Source organism: Podarcis raffonei, chromosome 8, assembly GCF_027172205.1.
Source record: "Podarcis raffonei isolate rPodRaf1 chromosome 8, rPodRaf1.pri, whole genome shotgun sequence".
Taxonomy (NCBI): Eukaryota; Metazoa; Chordata; class Lepidosauria; order Squamata; family Lacertidae; genus Podarcis; species Podarcis raffonei.
In genome coordinates this window covers 83,349,891-83,367,270 of record NC_070609.1, presented here as the reverse complement: position 1 = coordinate 83,367,270, position 17,380 = coordinate 83,349,891, and the positions used below count along the sequence as shown (strand labels likewise).

At 47.2% G+C, this 17,380-nt stretch overlaps 1 protein-coding gene across 2 annotated transcripts in view; it reads left to right on the top strand.

Moving 5' to 3' along the window:
• The window catches only part of SH2B3 (SH2B adaptor protein 3), a 71,829-nt gene that overhangs the window by 43,487 nt on the left and 10,962 nt on the right, over positions 1-17,380 (top strand). The gene's annotated exons all lie outside the window — the stretch shown is intronic.

Sequence of the window (17,380 nt, the reverse complement as noted above, 5' to 3'; positions counted from 1 at the left end):
TTATTAACAAACTAATCAAATCACATTAATTCCAAATTGCAAAGCCAAATTTTTAAATTTTTGTTGGGGGTACCCATGCTTTGAGCTCAGAAAGGGATCCAATCATCTTTATTGCTGCCGCTTTCATATTCACAGTTCTGTCCAATTAGTATTCACTGTTCTGTCCAATCTTCTCTTTATTGTTTTCTTCATCTTCTTCTTGTTGTTATTATTATCATATATTCCTTTCTTTGTGACCTCTGATAGTCTCCACAAGCGGGTTGAAAACAGACTTGTTATATCCTGTGTGGATTTTCCATTCCTCCAAGAGCCATAATAATATTTAATCATAATCATGGAATGGGGAGAGGGAGGGCAACCCTCTTTTTCACATTGGGCAATTGGTCACAGCATTTTCACAAATTCATGGAGGAGAGGCCAATTGATGGCTTCTAGCCACAATGTCTATGCTCTCAGCCTCCATGGTTCGAAAAAACTGTGGAAGCAGACCACAAACTTGACATGAGCCAACAGTGTGACGCGGCAGCTAAAAAAGCCAATGCAATTCTGGGCTGCATCAATAGGAGTATAGCATCTAGATCAAGGGAAGTAATAGTGCCACTGTATTCTGCTCTGGTCAGACCTCACCTGGAGTACTGTGTCCAGTTCTGGGCACCACAGTTCAGGAAGGACACTGACAAACTGGAACGTGTCCAGAGGAGGGCAACCAAAATGGTCAAAGGCCTGGAAACGATGCCTTATGAGGAACGGCTAAGGGAGCTGGGCATGTTTAGCCTAGAGAAGAGGAGGCTAAGGGGTGATATGATAGCCATGTTCAAATATATAAAAGGATGTCACATAGAGGAGGGAGAAAGGTTGTTTTCTGCTGCTCCAGAGAAGCGGACATGGAGCAATGGATCCAAACTACAAGAAAGAAGATTCCACCTAAACATTAGGAAGAACTTCCTGACAGTAAGAGCTGTTTGACAGTGGAATTTGCTGCCAAGGAGTGTGGTGGAGTCTCCTTCTTTGGAGGTCTTTAAGCAGAGGCTTGACAACCATATGTCAGGAGTGCTCTGATGGTGTTTCCTGCTTGGCAGGGGGTTGGACTCGATGGCCCTTGTGGTCTCTTCCAACTCTATGATTCTATGATTCTATGATTGTTAGATCATTAACTCTCCAATAATCACCGCTCAGCCATGATGTCCGTTGAGTGACCCTTCACCGGTCGCAGCCTCTCAGCCCTAACTTACCTCACAGGGTTGTTCTGAGGAGAGAACCACCTTTAGCTCCTTGTGAGGAAAGGTGAGTTAGAAATGTAATGGCAAGGAGCAGATAGTAATATCTCTTCGCTTGCAAATGACCTCTGAGCTGTCCAAGTCTTCCCTAAACTGAAAACATTTCACGGTAATCTTTTTCTTCTTCTTATATAAATATGTCAGGTTGAGCAAACTTCTCCTGGAGCAATCCACAGTAGCTGTACTAGTATCAAACCCATTTTATTTATTTAAAACATTTAAATCTCACCTTTTCCTCCAAGAATCTCAAGGTAATGTACATGGACCCCCCTCACTCGCCAGTCAACCTCTCCTGGCACACTCTGGTCATCTTGGTTGTGATGTTTCAGGGCGAATTAAGCCACAGATGAAGAGGACTAAAAGCTTGGCGCAGCTTTTATAATTGTGCAGCATGCCACATCTTAGAAGCACTTCCAGAGTAGTCAGAGGCGACATTATCACAGTGGATTTTATGGTAACTGAACTGGTCTCCATTTCTTTCATTAGTTTATCGTCAGAAGAGCCTAAACCACTTTCTGCTCACTTTTCTTTTTGGAGAGGTGTGCTATCCTGAACTTTATTTCGATATTCCCAGGGCCAAATTTAGGTTTGATGAGGCCCTAAGCTACTGAAGGTAATGGGGCCCTTTATATGTCCAGCTGTCCTTTGTTGACAACAAAATGTCGCTTTTTGTGTGTTGAACATATGCTATATGGTCATTTATGGACCTAAAAATGTAAAGGGACCCCTGACCATTAGGTCCAGTTGTGGCCGACTCTGGGGTTGCGGCGCTCATCTCGCTTTACAGGCCGAGGGAGCCGGCGTTTGTCCGCAGACAGTTTTTCTGGGTCATGTGGCCAGCATGATTAAACTGCTTCTGGTGAACCAGAGCAGCGCACGGAAACGCCGTTTTACCTTCCTGCCGGAGCGGTACCTATTTATCTACTTGCACTTTGACGTGCTTTCGAACTGCTAGGTTGGCAGGAGCAGGGACCGAGCAACGGGAGCTCACCCCGTCGTGGGGATTCGAACCGCCGACCTTCTGATCGCCAAGCCCAAGAGGCTGTGGTTTAGACCACAGCGCCACCGTAAGCTCTTTGGGGCAGGGACCTGCTCTCTTGTACAGTGGTACCTCTGGATGCGAACGGGATCCGTTCTGGATCCCCGTTCGCATCCTGAAGTGAACGCAACCTTCTGATCGGCAAGTCCTAGGCTCTGTGGTTTAACCCACAGCACCACCTGTGTCCCTATTTATGGACCTAATAGGTATCTAAAGCCATTTGCACACAACAAAATATGTATTTTATCAAAGTAATTGTTGAAATGAAATACAATTAAGAAGTATATTAACAGTTAAATTGGGGGTGGGGGCAAAAGAGTGGGGCCCTAAGCTATAGCTTGTTTAGCTTATATGTAAATCTGGCACTGGATATTCTGATCTTCTTTATTTAGATATTATGCCACTGACTCCAAGGTTGTTGCTAACTTCACAAGCCTGCTGTTGTTGCATCCATCCATGCTTGGCATTTATAGGTACATACTTTCCAAAGTGTGTAATGAAGGATGCATAATTCACTTATATATTCCCCGCCACTCAACCAGATCTTAGGCATGTTTTGACCATTTTATACCAGTTTGGGGTTTTTTATGTTTTGTCTGTACAGTGGTACCTCTGGTTACGAACTTAATTCGTTCCGGAGGTCTGTTCTTAACCTGAAACCGTTCTTGACCTGAGGTACTGCTTTAGCTAATGGGGCCTCCCGGTGCTGCTTCGCGATTTCTGTTCTCATCCTGAGGTAAAGTTCTTAACCCGAGGTACTACTTGCGGGTTAGTGGAGTCTGTAACCCAAAGTGTTTGTAACCCGAGGTGTTTGTAACTCGAGGTACCACTGTAATTGGAAAGAACGGCCTTAGAGACTGGCATGTGAGGGCAGTCTGTGCCACTCGTGGGTTTTCAAAGCTTGGACATATCAACCTCTTTCATCCTCCTGAAAAGTCCTTGAGTGGGGGCACTTTACAGCGGTACCTCGGGTTACATATGCTTCAGGTTACAGACTCTTCAGGTTATACACTCCGCTAACCCAGAAATAGTACCTCGGGTTAAGAACTTTGCTTCAGGATGAGAACAGAAATCATGCTCCGGTGGCATGGCGGCAGCAGGAGGCTCCATTAGCTAAAATGGTGCTTCAGGTTAAGAACAGTTTCAGGTTAAGAACGGACCTCCAGAATGAATTAAGTACTTAACCACTGTATGTGGAAATGTCCCTTTCTTGCTGTGGCTCCAAATCTCACCCAGGTATCTTCAGAACAGGGGGAGCCCATCCTCCGCATCCTGTCCCCTGCATGCCTTTTGCAGTGGCTGGTGGAGGCTTCTTCGAAGACCGGACTTTGCTGGCCTCCTTATCGCAGGAATGTATCACTTCCTCTTTTAGTTTCTTCATTTTCTTTCTTTCTCTTAATTTATGCCCTGGTCTCTCTCCCCCCCTCCTCCCCCGCCCCTCTGTGTTCTCAGTTCTAGGCAGCTCTGAGGTTGCTTTTTCTCTGAATTGCAGCTTCTTAGAACTTCTTCCTTTTCTGTGCTCCCCAGAGAGCACGTGGCGGAATAGTGGCTTCTGAGATGGAAAGGCGATGCTCCCTAGTGGGTGGGGACGTGCGTTGGGATTCACATGGCCATGACTCTCCCTCCCTCTCTGCACCCCCAATTTTTTGTTTTTAATGTCATTGGATTTTCACATAGATGTTTAAACCAGTATACCATATTATAGTCGCCCTGTAAACTGGAGCAGAAGCCATTTCTGGCAAGGCCTTTGCATGCAAAAGGTCCCAGGCTCAGTCATATTCATGTTTCCTTCTAGATTTCCTTGCTGGCTGCTGGCATTTCATTCCCAGTGTTCTCACAGGATTGCTTTCACGCAGACTCTTCCGCGTGAGACTTCTAAGGGCTGCCTGATAAAGAGTTTCTTTTTGTCGTTCCTGGCCACGAGGTTTGCTTCCTCCTGAGATGAGAAGGACTGATAAATGCTCATGGGTAGAACATCTGAAGGCAGCCCTGTATCGGGAACTTTTTAATGTTTGATGTTTTGCTGTGTTTTTATATTATGTTGGAAGCTGCCCAGAGTGGCTGGGACAACCCAGTCAGATGGGCAGGATATGTTGCTGCTGTTGTTATCTCCAGTTAGCAGGTACAGTGGTACCTCGGGTTAAGTACTTAATTCTTTCCGGAGGTCCGTTCTTAACCTGAAACTGTTCTTAACCTGAAGCGCCACTTTAGCTAATGGGGCCTCCTGCTGCTGCCGCCGTGCCGCCAGAGCATGGTTTATGCTCTCATCCTAAAGCAAAGTTCTTAAGCTGAAGCACTACATCTGGATTAGCGGAGACTGTAACCTGAAGCCTATGTAACCCGAGGTACCACTGTATTGAGAAAGGCCTCTGCTTCTGCAAGAGACCCCTGAGAGCCGCAGACAGAGGGATCAGGTGCTGCCTTTGTTCCAGAAAAGTCTCAGAGGCAAAGGAGGGGAATCTGGGTTTGGGGCAGGGTTTGGGGCGGGGGGGGTTGTTGGGGGTATACGGGCAAGACTAGAACATCAGGCTGCCTTAGGCCTATAGCAGGTTCTTCTATGTCCCCAGCTGGGCTCCTTGTGTGTTGAACCAAAGGTGAACTGTCCCAGACGTTCCACTCACGCCATCTTGGCAGCGAAGATAACCTTACAATGAATTGGTAGTTGTAGCTGCAATGAGCTCAGGCCTGCTTACATTCAGTTGCTTGGGTATAAGCTAACTGGCTTGCGTTGATGTTGTCCTTATCCGTGGGCTTGGGATGCTGGGCTCTAAGCCCAGAAAGGGGAGCTATCTGTAATACTTGGGTATTTGCCTCCTATGCCCTCCTTTGGGCAGGTGGAGCGATGGGGGGTCCTGGGCAGTGTGATGCATGTTGCTTTGTGTATAAAGAATATGTGCAATTTTGCTTCCTTGCTGCGGTGTCCGTATTGCATCTCTGCAAGAGGAGGCTAGGCCTGGCAGCCTGATTTGCTGCAAGAATAAAGCATTAGAACTGGCCGTTCTGACGCCTTTGGTATCCCTGCACCCAACGACTCCCACAAGGCCTTTGCAGGGGCTGTGGTTCGAATCACCATGGGGTCCCATGCCTGAAGAGGTCTCCTGCTTGCCTGCTTGGGCTCCTGGGACCCTTCTACGTGCAAGGCACGAACCGCTAAACTGCCCTTCCTCTGAGCAATCCGTACAGGCAATTGAAGCAGCTGTGCTCTTCTTAACCACAGCAGCTATTCTTAACGCAACCCAGTCCTAGTTCCCAGCGGCAGATGGAGGAGAAGAGTGGGGTGTAGAATTTTGGGTCTGCCCTAGATGAAGAAACAGAGTTGTGAACGGTACTCAGGAGCCACAGCAAGCCATCACTGTTTAGAGTGTTAGGCTAGGACTGGGGAGACCCAAGTTGCCCACTTGGACATAGAAGCTCACCGGGTAATCTTGGGCCAGCCTAACCTACCTTGTTGTTAGGATATAAATGAAGAACGCTTGCTCTTCTTTCCTTGGAGGAAAGGTAAGGTGGACGCATACTTAGCTGATAAGATAAAACTTTATTTGCATTAGCCAATGGCCATAGCAACAGTAAAACATTACAGTACAGTGGTACTTCGGGTTACATACGCTTCAGGTTACAGGCTCCGCTAACCCAGAAATAGTACCTTGGGTTAAGAACTTTGCTTCAGGATGAGAACAGAAATCGTGCTCCGGTGGCAGTGGGAGGCCCCATTAGCTAAAGTGGTGCTTCAGGTTAAGAACAGTTTCAGGTTAAGTACGAACCTCCGGAACGAATTAAGTTCATAACCCGAGGTACCACTGTATATGAAGAAAAATAAATTTGATATAAGAGCACAATTTAAAGTCCAGAATCAGCAGTCCAGTTAGTGGCCCTTATTCTGATTGCCCCAGCTATGAACCTAGCAACCTTTGCTGTTTCCTGCTCATTTGGGATACATACATAGAGTTGTCTGCATGTTTCTATTGCTCTACTCTTCTTTTATGCTATATGTTTTATTTCTGGAATGCATTGAACTTTTAACAGTTTTATTTTAACAATGCAACAAACGAGGGCAGAATTCTCAGAATTTGCTGTGCACATGGCAGCATGTGCACCCGTGCTGACATATAGCCTTGCAGTGAGAACCCAGTGCCACCCATTTAATCCTGACTTGAGTTAAATCAGCATTTTTTAAAGACTCTTGAGCTCCACCCACTGGAGCCCGGGGAGATTACTTGCCTGGGGAGGGGGATACCCTTCGGATGAAGGAAGAGGGTGCCAGTATCCCAGATGCAGCAGAATGGGCCCTGCCTCAAAGGGAATCCTCTTTTGAGTAACGCTTCAACCTCACTGAACCACTTCTCTTGTGGGGTAGAGGAAATGAAAGTTTTGTGCCGTGGAAGCTGGTGGCGTTTTGTGGAAGTGTCTGCTTGGGGTTTTGTACCCTTTTTTTGTCATAAATAGTGGAACCAACTCTGCTTTCTGCACTCGATTCTGGCCTCTTAAGGATCCGTCCTCCGCTCCAACCTCTGATCTGGCATGTTTCCTTATTTTTAGGGCTCCTAACCAACTGGGAGAATTTTTAGTACATGAATCATGTACACTTACTACATGAATTGCTTGCTAATTGAGTTTCAGTATAAATAAGGTTTGCTTTCTTTGCCAAAAAGCTCAAAACGGAAACGAAGGTTGGATTTGCAGTTTTACGTGTTGACACTCGCTCTCAGAAGGAAAGTCAGTAACATACAGGCCTCAGTACAGCTTTCTGAAATATCAGCAACTTGGACGCTAACTTGGACCCCTAAGAAATAATTTACTTCTCCGTCAGCTAAACCTTTAGCTGACTGATTTATAAAAGGACACAGGCCATGGTGTCCACTCTTCCTGAAGCCAGCCCTCCACCTGAAATCCTCTCCTGTCTCTGCCATTTAATATGCCACAGAGGGTGTGTTCTGCCTCTCCTGCGATTAGGCAAAAACCCAGGAAACACAAACCCTGGATAAGGGCCTGGGCCCCTGTAATCGAGCGCTGCTGGCATTAAACTACACTTTGCCTCGACAGCAGCCCAGTGGTCAGCACTGTATGCTCCCAATTTATTCTCCCACCTAGCTCAATATTGCCTACTCTGGCTGGCAGTGGCTCTCCCAGCCCTCCCAGGAGATGTTGTTGGGATCTTCTGTTTGCAACGCAGAAGCTAAAGGCCCTTCCCTGATGTCTGGCAGGTTAAATTTCATTACGTTTTCTATTATCCAGGCTTCCTGCAGTTGCTCTGGGTCTCGCAGTGCATTGTCACGGAGATAATTGCATCCCATCTGGGAGACTCTGTTAACTTCAAAGTCCGCCGCTGGAATAGCCACCATTTGCCCCACTCCCACCCTGCTAAATTAGCAGGCAGGGTATAATTAATAACTTTTATTTGCCCAGAACCTTCTGTGTATTTTACTGCTCTCTGTGCTTTTGGAATTTATAATTCTTTCTCCTTGTTGTTTTTATCTCTCCCGCCGACGCCCCCCGGCCGCCCCACCGTCCGTCTTTGCAAAGGGTTGAGGGGGGAAGAATTTTTTCCATCCGTTATCTATGCAAATGCATTTCAGCATCTGCAAACTGAGAATTATATATATATTTTAAAAACCTGCTTGGATCCTGCAGAGGTGGGGGACCTTTGGAGAGCGTGCTGTTTGTGTTTTACGTGTTGAAAGGACACCCTGTTCTATTTCGCTGCAAAGCCTGGTGACTTGCCCGCCTCTTTATCTCTCGCCACCAAATGTCTCCTAACACTCCCTGCTTCTCTGCCTTTTGTCTGTTCCTGGTGTTGCATTCTGAGGAACCGCAGAGCAAATTTGGGCGAAGCTGATGGGCATGTTGGGGGGGGGGGAGACAGAGGTTTTGTTTTTTGTTTCTTTCTGTTTTTGTAGTGATGTGTTGGCGTCAAAACGACCCACGTGCAATCGTACAAACTGTAGGTGGGACAGTTTCTGTTATGTCCTAGAATTTCAGTATGAAACAAAACATCAAAGCAGTTTACGAAAAGAATAAAACAATAAAATTATCAGGGAAAACAGTTACGAGCATCTACATAAAACATTTGCTGTCATGATTAAAAGCAACGATAAACTAAAAACAGATTAGATGTGTATCAGCATTCTACATATCTGGGCAGCCTGTCCACTCAAAATGTTTTTAGCAGGTGCCTGCCTCGTGCCAATAGGCAGGGAGTTTCAAAGTGTGGGGGCTACTGCACTAAAATATGGGTTTCTTAAGAGTTCCCTGGGAAGAGGGATTGGTTGTTAAACCACTCAGAATTACTGTTCTAACATCTCTCAGCCCCCATAACAAACTACAGCTCCCAGAATGCTTTGGGGGAAGCTGTGAATTTTGTATCGTAGAGCTTTAAATGTATGGTCCGAATGTGGCCAATGTCTGATGCAGACGATGCTTGAGGTGACGCAGTGGCATCACACTGTGCGCCTGGGGTGTCATGGCGACAGCATGTCACCCCAGGTGTCGTTTTTATTGGGCATGGCAAAGAAAAAGGCCAAGGTGTGTGGAGAGCCTTCTGATACCTGGCTGGTCCCAGAGAGGGGCTGGATGGTGGTGCTGCTGTCCACAAGTGTCGGAGGACGTGGTGGAATTTATTGATTTGATTATTGATTTGATTTGATTCATATACTGCCCTTCATCAAAAGATCTCAGGGTGGTTCACAAGATTAAAAATATAAGATAGGCAGGCCTGTTTAGGGAAGCTTTTAATGTTTAATAGGTTATTGTATTTTAATATTTTGTTGGAAGCTGCCCAGAGTTGCTGGGGAAACCCAGCCAGATGGGTGGGGTATAAATAATAAATTATTATTATTATTATTGTCATTATCGTTATCATTATTGAAGTGCAAATAAATACAGTGGTAGCTCAGGTTACATACGCTTCAGGTTACAGACTCCACTAACCCAGAAATAGTGCTTCAGGTTAAGAACTTTGCTTTAGGATGAGAACAGAAATCGTGCTCCGGCGGGCGGCACAGCAGCAGCAGCAGCAGGAGGCCCCATTAGCTAAAGTGGTGCTTCAGGTTAAGAACAGTTTCAGGTTAAGCACGGACCTCCGGAACGAATTAAGTAACCTGAGGTACCACTGTAGTGAACACAGAAAGCAACAAAACAGTAACACACTCACACACCCACAAAAACACATTTAAAAAGCTGTAGAATATTAATCAGCCCAAGGCCTGGCTGAAGAGGAACGTATCTGCCTGGCGCCTGAAGATATATAATGAAAGCACCAGGTGAACCTCCCTAAAGAGAGCATTCCACAGATGGGGAGCCACCACAGAGAAGGCCCGTTCTCATGTTCCCGCCCTCTGGACCTCTCATGGAGGAGGTACACGAAGAAGGGCCTCAGATGATGAATGGAGAGTCTGGGATGGTTTATATGAGGAGAGGCGGTCCTTTAGGTATTGCGGTCCTGACCCGTTTAAGGCTTTATAGGTCAAAACCAGCACTTTGAATTGGGCCTGGAAGCTATTTGACAGTCAGTGCAGTTGGGCCAGGAGCGGTGCCATATGTTCAAACTGTATGGCCTGGTTACCAGCTTAGCCACCGTATTCTGTACCCGTTGCAAGTTTCTTCAGAGGCAGCCCTGTCTATAATGTGTTGCAGTAATCCAGCCTAGTGGTTATTAGAGCCTTGAGAACAGTAGAAATATATACAGTGGTACCTGTGGATGCGAACGGGATCCGTTCCGGAGCCCCGTTCGTATCCTGAAGCGAATGCAACCCGCGTCCGCACGACTGTGCGGGTCGTGATTTGCTGCTTCTGCTCATGCGCGTGATGTCATTTTGAGCGTCTGCGCATGCGCGAGCGACAAAACCCGGAAGTAACGCACTCTGTTACTTCTGGGTTGCCGTGGAGCGCAATCCGAAAATGCTTAACTTGAAGCTACTTCAACCCGAGGTATGACTGTATAAATTTTTTAAAAAAATTATCCAGTAGCACTGTAGAGACCAACTAAGTTTGTTCTTGGTCTGAGCTTTCTTGAGCAACAGCAAAGGGTCCAGGAGTACCCCCAAATTACGTACCTGCTCCTTCAGAGGGTGTGTGACCCCATCAAGAACAGGGAAGGTTCCCATCCATCCAGTCTAGGAAACCGCCCACTAAAAGTGCCTCTGTCTTATCTGGATTGAGCTTCAGTTTGTTGGCTCTCATCCAGTCTACTACCGAGGCAAGACAACGGTCCAGCACTTCCACTGCCTCACCTGCAGATGAAAACGAGAAGCAGAGCTGAGTGTCTTCGGCATATCGCTGACAACGTACTACAGAGCTCCGAATGCCCCCACGCAGCGGTTTCCTGCAGATGTTAAATGGCATATATTATAATAGGCAGTGCTGTTGAGCGACGCCTACCCGACCTTCCTGACAAAAGCAAGCTGACCATTCGGAGCCCCTTCCCAGTTGCTGCTGCTGCATTTGGCTCCGGATTACAAAAGGGGCAGTGACTCACCAACCCACAAACCTCAGAAGGCTGCAAAACTGGGAACAAAAACAGCATGACATAGATGGAAAGCAGAAGCGGATTCCCTGCCCCCCCCCCCGGATAGCCAAGAGAGCAGAGATATTTTGGGAGTCTCTGCCACATCCCCTTCCACGGCAACAAGGAAATCTGATTGTCCTCCTCCTCCCCCCACCTGCCCCCCCCCAGCACCGCCAACTAACTTGCCCAGTACCTGGAAGGTGGTATTGTTGCTGTTATTAATGATGAATAGTGGTGATGATGATGATTATTGCAGTGGTACCTCGGGTTAAGTACTTAATTCGTTCCGGAGGTCCGTTCTTAACCTGAAACTGTTCTTAACCTGAAGCACCACTTTAGCTAATGCGGCCTCCTGCTGCTGCCGCGTTGCCGGAGCACAATTTCTGTTCTCATCCTGAAGCAAAGTTCTTAACTTGAAGCACTATTTCTGGGTTAGTGGAGTCTGTAACCTGAAGCATATGTAACCCGAGGTACCACTGTAATTAATTCGTTCGGAGGTCCGTTCTTAACCTGAAACTGTTCTTAACCTGAGGTACCACTTTAGCTAATGGTAGACTCATTCAGAAGGTTGTGGACTCTCCTTCCGTGGAGGTTTTTAAGCAGAGGTTGGGTGGCCATCTGCCATGAATGCTTTTGCTGAGATTCCTGCAATGCAGGGGGTTGGACTAGATGACCCTTGGGTCCCTCCCAACTCTTAAGATTCTATGATTCTAAATGATCTGCTCTTGTGTGTTGATTAATACATTTGTTCAACATCCTTGGGAATATCATTTGGGAAGGGGCGAAGCCGATGGCCCAGCACTGACTCCAGGACATGTGAATGGGGCGTTTGTTTTTTCGGGGTGCCTGCTGGGGGCCCCTCCTTTTAAGCTGGCCTCCCCTCCTGTTCCCTTGCGCCTTCCGCCTGGGGAAAGAGGCATCTCTCAGTCTTCCTCCCATTTCTTGGATGACTTCTGCAGCCCTCGATCTGCAAGCGGTTTCACAGATGCTGGAATCTCAAGCAGCTGTGGGGTTGTTTTCGTTTCAGTTTGTTGCTGCTTTGTGTAACCTCCAGCAGAGCCGGCCGCCCCCTGTTTCCCCCCACAGACTTGCAGGGTGGTGCTTTGCCAGCATCCAGCAGGCCTGGGGTTTGGCTGGTTGGGTGCCTGCTGGCCACCGTGCTGCCCCTCTGCTAACACCGCTGACCCTGAGTGGCTCATGGCTCCTTAATGCCAGTGAGTCACGCCGGCCGCCCCTCTCGGCCAAGAGGATTTCTGAGGCTCTCGGCCTGTGGAAAAATCCAAGCAGCCCATCAGCTGGGGATGGAAACGGCCTGTCTGGTAAACCGATTGCGTCATCAGGCTTCCTGCATTGGCTCAGCATTCCCGCGCCTCACGCCAGCTCTCAGAATCCGACCCTTTTTGTGCCAGTCCTTCTGCATCAGTTGGGGGAACTGGTGCCAGCTGTTGTCTCATTTTCCCCTCCTGGTTTCTTGGGGTGGCATAATTACCAGGGAAGGTGGCATTTCGGGAGCAGGGTGGGAGGGGCAAGAATGCACACCCCCTGCGGTCCAGAAACCCATACGGACATAACGGGCACCTTATGGAATCTTTTCCACCCCTCAGGAGCTTTCTGTGCTCCTCCGTCACGTCAAGGGAGCACGGGAAGTGGAAGTGGTCACTGAATACAGTGAGGTTCTCTGCTGAAAATACATCTGTTTAAGTTCCAAGGTTCTAGTCCTCTTGACAGCGGAGAATAATAATAATAATAATTTTTTATTTATATCCCGCCCTCCCCAGCCGAAGCTGGGCTCAGGGCGGCTAACAACAATAAAATAATACAACATTCTAAAATCATTTAATTATAAAATTAATTCAAATCATAGAATCATAGAGTTGGAAGAGACCACAAGGGCCATCGAGTCCAACCCCCTGCCAAGCAGGAAACACCATCAGAGCACTCCTGACATATGGTTGTCAAGCCTCTGCTTAAAGACCTCCAAAGAAGGAGACTCCACCACACTCCTTGGCAGCAAATTCCACTGTCGAACAGCTCTTACTGTCAGGAAGTTCTTCCTAATGTTTAGGTGGAATCTTCTTTCTTGTAGTTTGGATCCATTGCATCCTTTTATATATTTTATATATATATATATTTATATATTTTATATATTTTAGATCTGGTCCTAACCAAATATATAAAAGGATGTCACATAGAGGAGGGAGAAAGGTTGTTTTCTGCTGCTCCAGAGAAGCGGACACGGAGCAATGGATCCAAGCTACAAGAAAGAAGATTCCACCTAAACATTAGGAAGAACTTCCTGACAGTAAGAGCTGTTCGACAGTGGAATTTGCTGCCAGGGAGTGTGGTGGAGTCTCCTTCTTTGGAGGTCTTTAAGCAGAGGCTTGACAACCATATGTCAGGAGTGCTCTGATGGTGTTTCCTGCTTGGCAGGGGGTTGGACTCGATGGCCCTTGTGGTCTCTTCCAACTCTATGATTCTATGATTCTATGATTCTATGATATTTGAACATGGCTATCATATCACCCCTTAACCTCCTCTTCTCCAGGCTAAACATGCCCAGCTCCCTTAGCCGTTCCTCATAAGGCATCGTTTCCAGGCCTTTGACCAAATCAAATTGATGGCAACCTTTGGGCTAGAGTTCTGTGAAGATTGCCAAAGGAGGGAGTCAGTCTGTGCTTTAAAGCAATCTGGGTTACTAGGTGTAATCTCAAAGCTGGACTGGTCTAATCAGATTCTGAATTGCACACCTTCCAACATTTCTCTGATGAAAACAGGGACATCCTATTCTGTTGTTGTTGTTACCCCGCCTATAGGGCCGGGTTTCCCCAGCCACTCTGGGTGGCTTCCACCATATATAAAAAGATAATAAAACATTAAACGTTTTAAAAAGCTTCCCTCTACTGGGTTGCCTTCAGATGTCTTCTAAAGGTTGTATAGTTTCTTATCCCCTTGGCTCAGGGGTCACGTAACTCCATACCCTCCTATGAAAATAGGGACGTCCTAAGGAAAAGCGGGATATTATGGGATCAAATCAGAAACCAGGATGGCTTCTGTAAATAATAATAATAATAATAATAATAATAGTAATAATAATAATTTATTTATATCCCGCCCTCCCCAGCCGAAGCCGGGCTCAGAGCGGCTAACAACAGTAAATTGGCAAAACATTCTAAAATCATTTCATTATAAAATCAGTTCAAATCAGATTAATGGCAACCATTGGGCTAGAGTTCTATGAGGATTGCCAAAGGAGGGGGTCAGGCTGTGCCCTGGCCATAGGCCTGGTGGAACAGCTCTGTCTTGCAGGCCCTGCGGAAAGATGTCAAGTCCCGCAGGGCCCTAGTCTCTTGTGACAGAGCGTTCCACCAGATTGGAGCCACAGCCGAAAAAGCCCTGGCTCTGGTTGAGGCCAGCCTAATCTCCCTGTGGCCTGGGATCTCCAAGATGTTTTTGTTTGAAAACCGTAAGTTCCTCCGTGGGACATACCAGGAGAGGCGGTCCCGTAGGTACGAGGGTCCTAGGCTGTGAAGGGCTTTAAAGGTTAAAACCAGCACCTTAAACCTGACCCTGTACTCCACCGGGAGCCAGTGCAGCTGGTATAGCACTGGGTGAATGCTGGCCCTGGAAAATAGGGGCACTTGGAGGGTCTGGAATTTCTAGCAGGCAAGATTTGGGGGCTGCCTTGGGAGCAGGAGTAGATTAAAATTATGCAGGGGGGGGGGAATCACTTGCATCATTTATACAAGCTGTTGAATTCATCTTTCTTTGGTACAGATACAGCGAGGTATCTGTTACCATAAAGTCACCCAGGACATTTTGTTTTCTTCAATCTGTGGCTCAAGGATGGGGAACCTGTGGCTTTTCAGGGATTGGTGGACTACATCTCCCATCATCCTTGGCAGCTCTGAGCGGGGCTGATGGGAGTTGGAATACACCACTACCTAGAACAGGGGTCAGCAAACTTTTTCAGCGGGGGGGCGGTCCGCTGTCCCTCAGACCTTGTGGGAGGGCCAAACTATATTTTGGAGGAGAAAAACGAACGAATTCCTATGCCCCACAAATAACCCAGAGATACCTTTTAAATAAAAGCACACATTCTACTCATGTAAAAACACACCGATTCCTGGACTGTCCGCAGGCCGGATTTAGAAGGCAATTGGGCCAGATCCGGTCCCCAGGTCTTAGTTTGCCTACCCATGACCTAGAAGGCCGCAGGATCCTCACTTGCTGCTTTAAGCTCTTAATTCTCTCTCTAGTTCCGTCTCTGTTCTTAAACTGCTGCTTTATTTATTTATTATCATTTATTGCATTTATGTCCTAGCTTAGACTGAGAGAGGCAGTGAGTGGCCCAAAGTCACCAAGCGATCTTTATGGCCAACTAGGGGATTTGATCCCTTGTCTCTCCCAGTCCTGGTCCAACACTCTAACCACTGTGCCACGCTAGCTTTCTTTTCCTCTCCCTCTTCATCAAAAGTTTCCCCTCCAGACATTCCTTTCCCTGCCCACCTCCCAACCATTTGCTCCCACTAAGGAAACACCCTTAGCATGTTTTATTTGGTCAAATCCCTGGCCGCGATCAGCTGTTTGGGTGAATGCAAATTCACCATGATTCTCCACCCAGAGTATCTCACAGTGGTGGTGTCAGAAATCAGGGTAGAAAGAGGGATGTCTTGATCTCTGCCTTCCTCCCCAGGTGGCTTCTCCACCCATCCAGCTGTTAATGGAGAAATCTGAGGGCTGTTGGACAAAAAACCAAGGCCACCAGCCAGGAATACCAGAGCAAAACAGCAGCCAGTAGGCTTGGTCTTTATTGAAGACTGTCGCGACAGGACTCCCACCTGCCACAAGGTGGAACAAGATGGAAGCCCCGAACAAAAGAGCCCCCAAACTTTTATTAGCTGCTAATCACCATGTTACACCCCCCAACTAAAACACAGTTACATCATGAAAGGGGAGGTCTGGTAGCAGTTATCTGAGCATCCTGGACCCTGCCCCATGGTTCCCCTTGCCCTCCACCAAACACCCATCAAGTATAACAAAAAAGATATTTACATTTCCCTGTTTCCCAGCCAAGTTAATCACACCCTTTTGTCCTCATCTGGGTTTGTTATTTCTGGAATGGCTACCTGTCTGGCACTCAGGTATCAGGATGCCAGGAATTATCACTTAGGCAGAGGGGCTGCTGAGTAGCTGAGCTCACATGTCTATATGAATTTCTGAAGTTTTCCCAGTGAGCCAATACATAGACACATCGGTGAACAGTTACATTTGGTATTGTGCAGCAAAGGCCCTAGGAATAAACTGTGATGAAGTGTTTTGTGGGGACAAATCACAAAAGTCACAAAAGTGATTGTGCTGCTTTTGGTGGTGGGCTGCATGTGCATGATATCTGCAGGAGGGGCAACCCCCCCCCAACCCTATACATAAATTCCTGCAACTGTCAAAACCCCTTGGGGTCTGAACTGGGCAGACTGCCAGAAACTGTGGTCCTTCAACTTTTTACAGTGAGAGAGAGATACATGTCATCATTTCTTGGACCTTTGGCCCCTGAAAGGCTGAGCCACAGAGACAGCTGAATTCTGGGATAACTTTTAAACAGAGGGTGGAATGACGGATGGAATCTGTGTACAGTACTCTGCATTCGCCAGGATCCTGGCCAGGGAAAATTTGGTGTGCAGAACTTGTCATTGGGGCGGAGGTGGCTGTTCCAGAAATCCAAAAATCAGAGCTGCTTCCTTTCACCCTTCTTTGCTTTTTCCAAATTTTGGTGTGGTCTCTGTCTTTTCCCGACCGGTACAGAGCCTTCATTTGCGCTCCTTCCAAGGTCCTGGTCCTCCTTCTGAGGCAGGGGCCCCTTGGGGAGGCAATTAAATATTTATTCCACCTTGCAGATTGCGGATCTCCGATTCCTTCCCTTGCTGTTTTTCCCCTCTAGGCTCAAGACCCCGTTTTGTATTTCATAGAATTGTAGAATCATGGAAAAAGGACCCCAAGGGTCATCAATTCCAACCCCCTGCAATGTGGGAATCTCAACGACAGGTTGCAGCCGGAGCTTTGTTCCTCTGCCGTGTGTCAGAGGAAGGGCGTGGAAACTGCTGTGGATTCACTTCTCTTTGCTCGCTTGGAGAACCATTGACAGGAGAAGGTGGGGGAGCCACCAACTCTGATGGTTTTAAGAGGCTTGGAGAGGTTCATGGAGGAGGCAGCAATGCTTCTGAATTCCAAGCAGTTATTGGAAACCGCAGGAAGGGGGAGTTGCAACGATGCTGCCAGATTTCTGCCTTTCTTTTGTCCTGCCAGAGACATTCTGTTGGCATCTCTCAGAGACAGGAAGCTAGACATTTTGATCCAATCTAGCAGGATCAAGGTGGGTAGTGTGTGTGAGCCTTATTTCCTTAACTCCCCATCCAAAATAAGGCATGTGCAAATGGTGAAGCACTTCCAATACCTGCTGAAAATGTTTTTTTGTCTCCTGGCTGCTGCCGCCAGCCTTTTATGATATTCTAAGGATGGTTTTGAAGAGTGTACCTGACTCCTCTAGCAATTTTCATTGAGATGCCCACA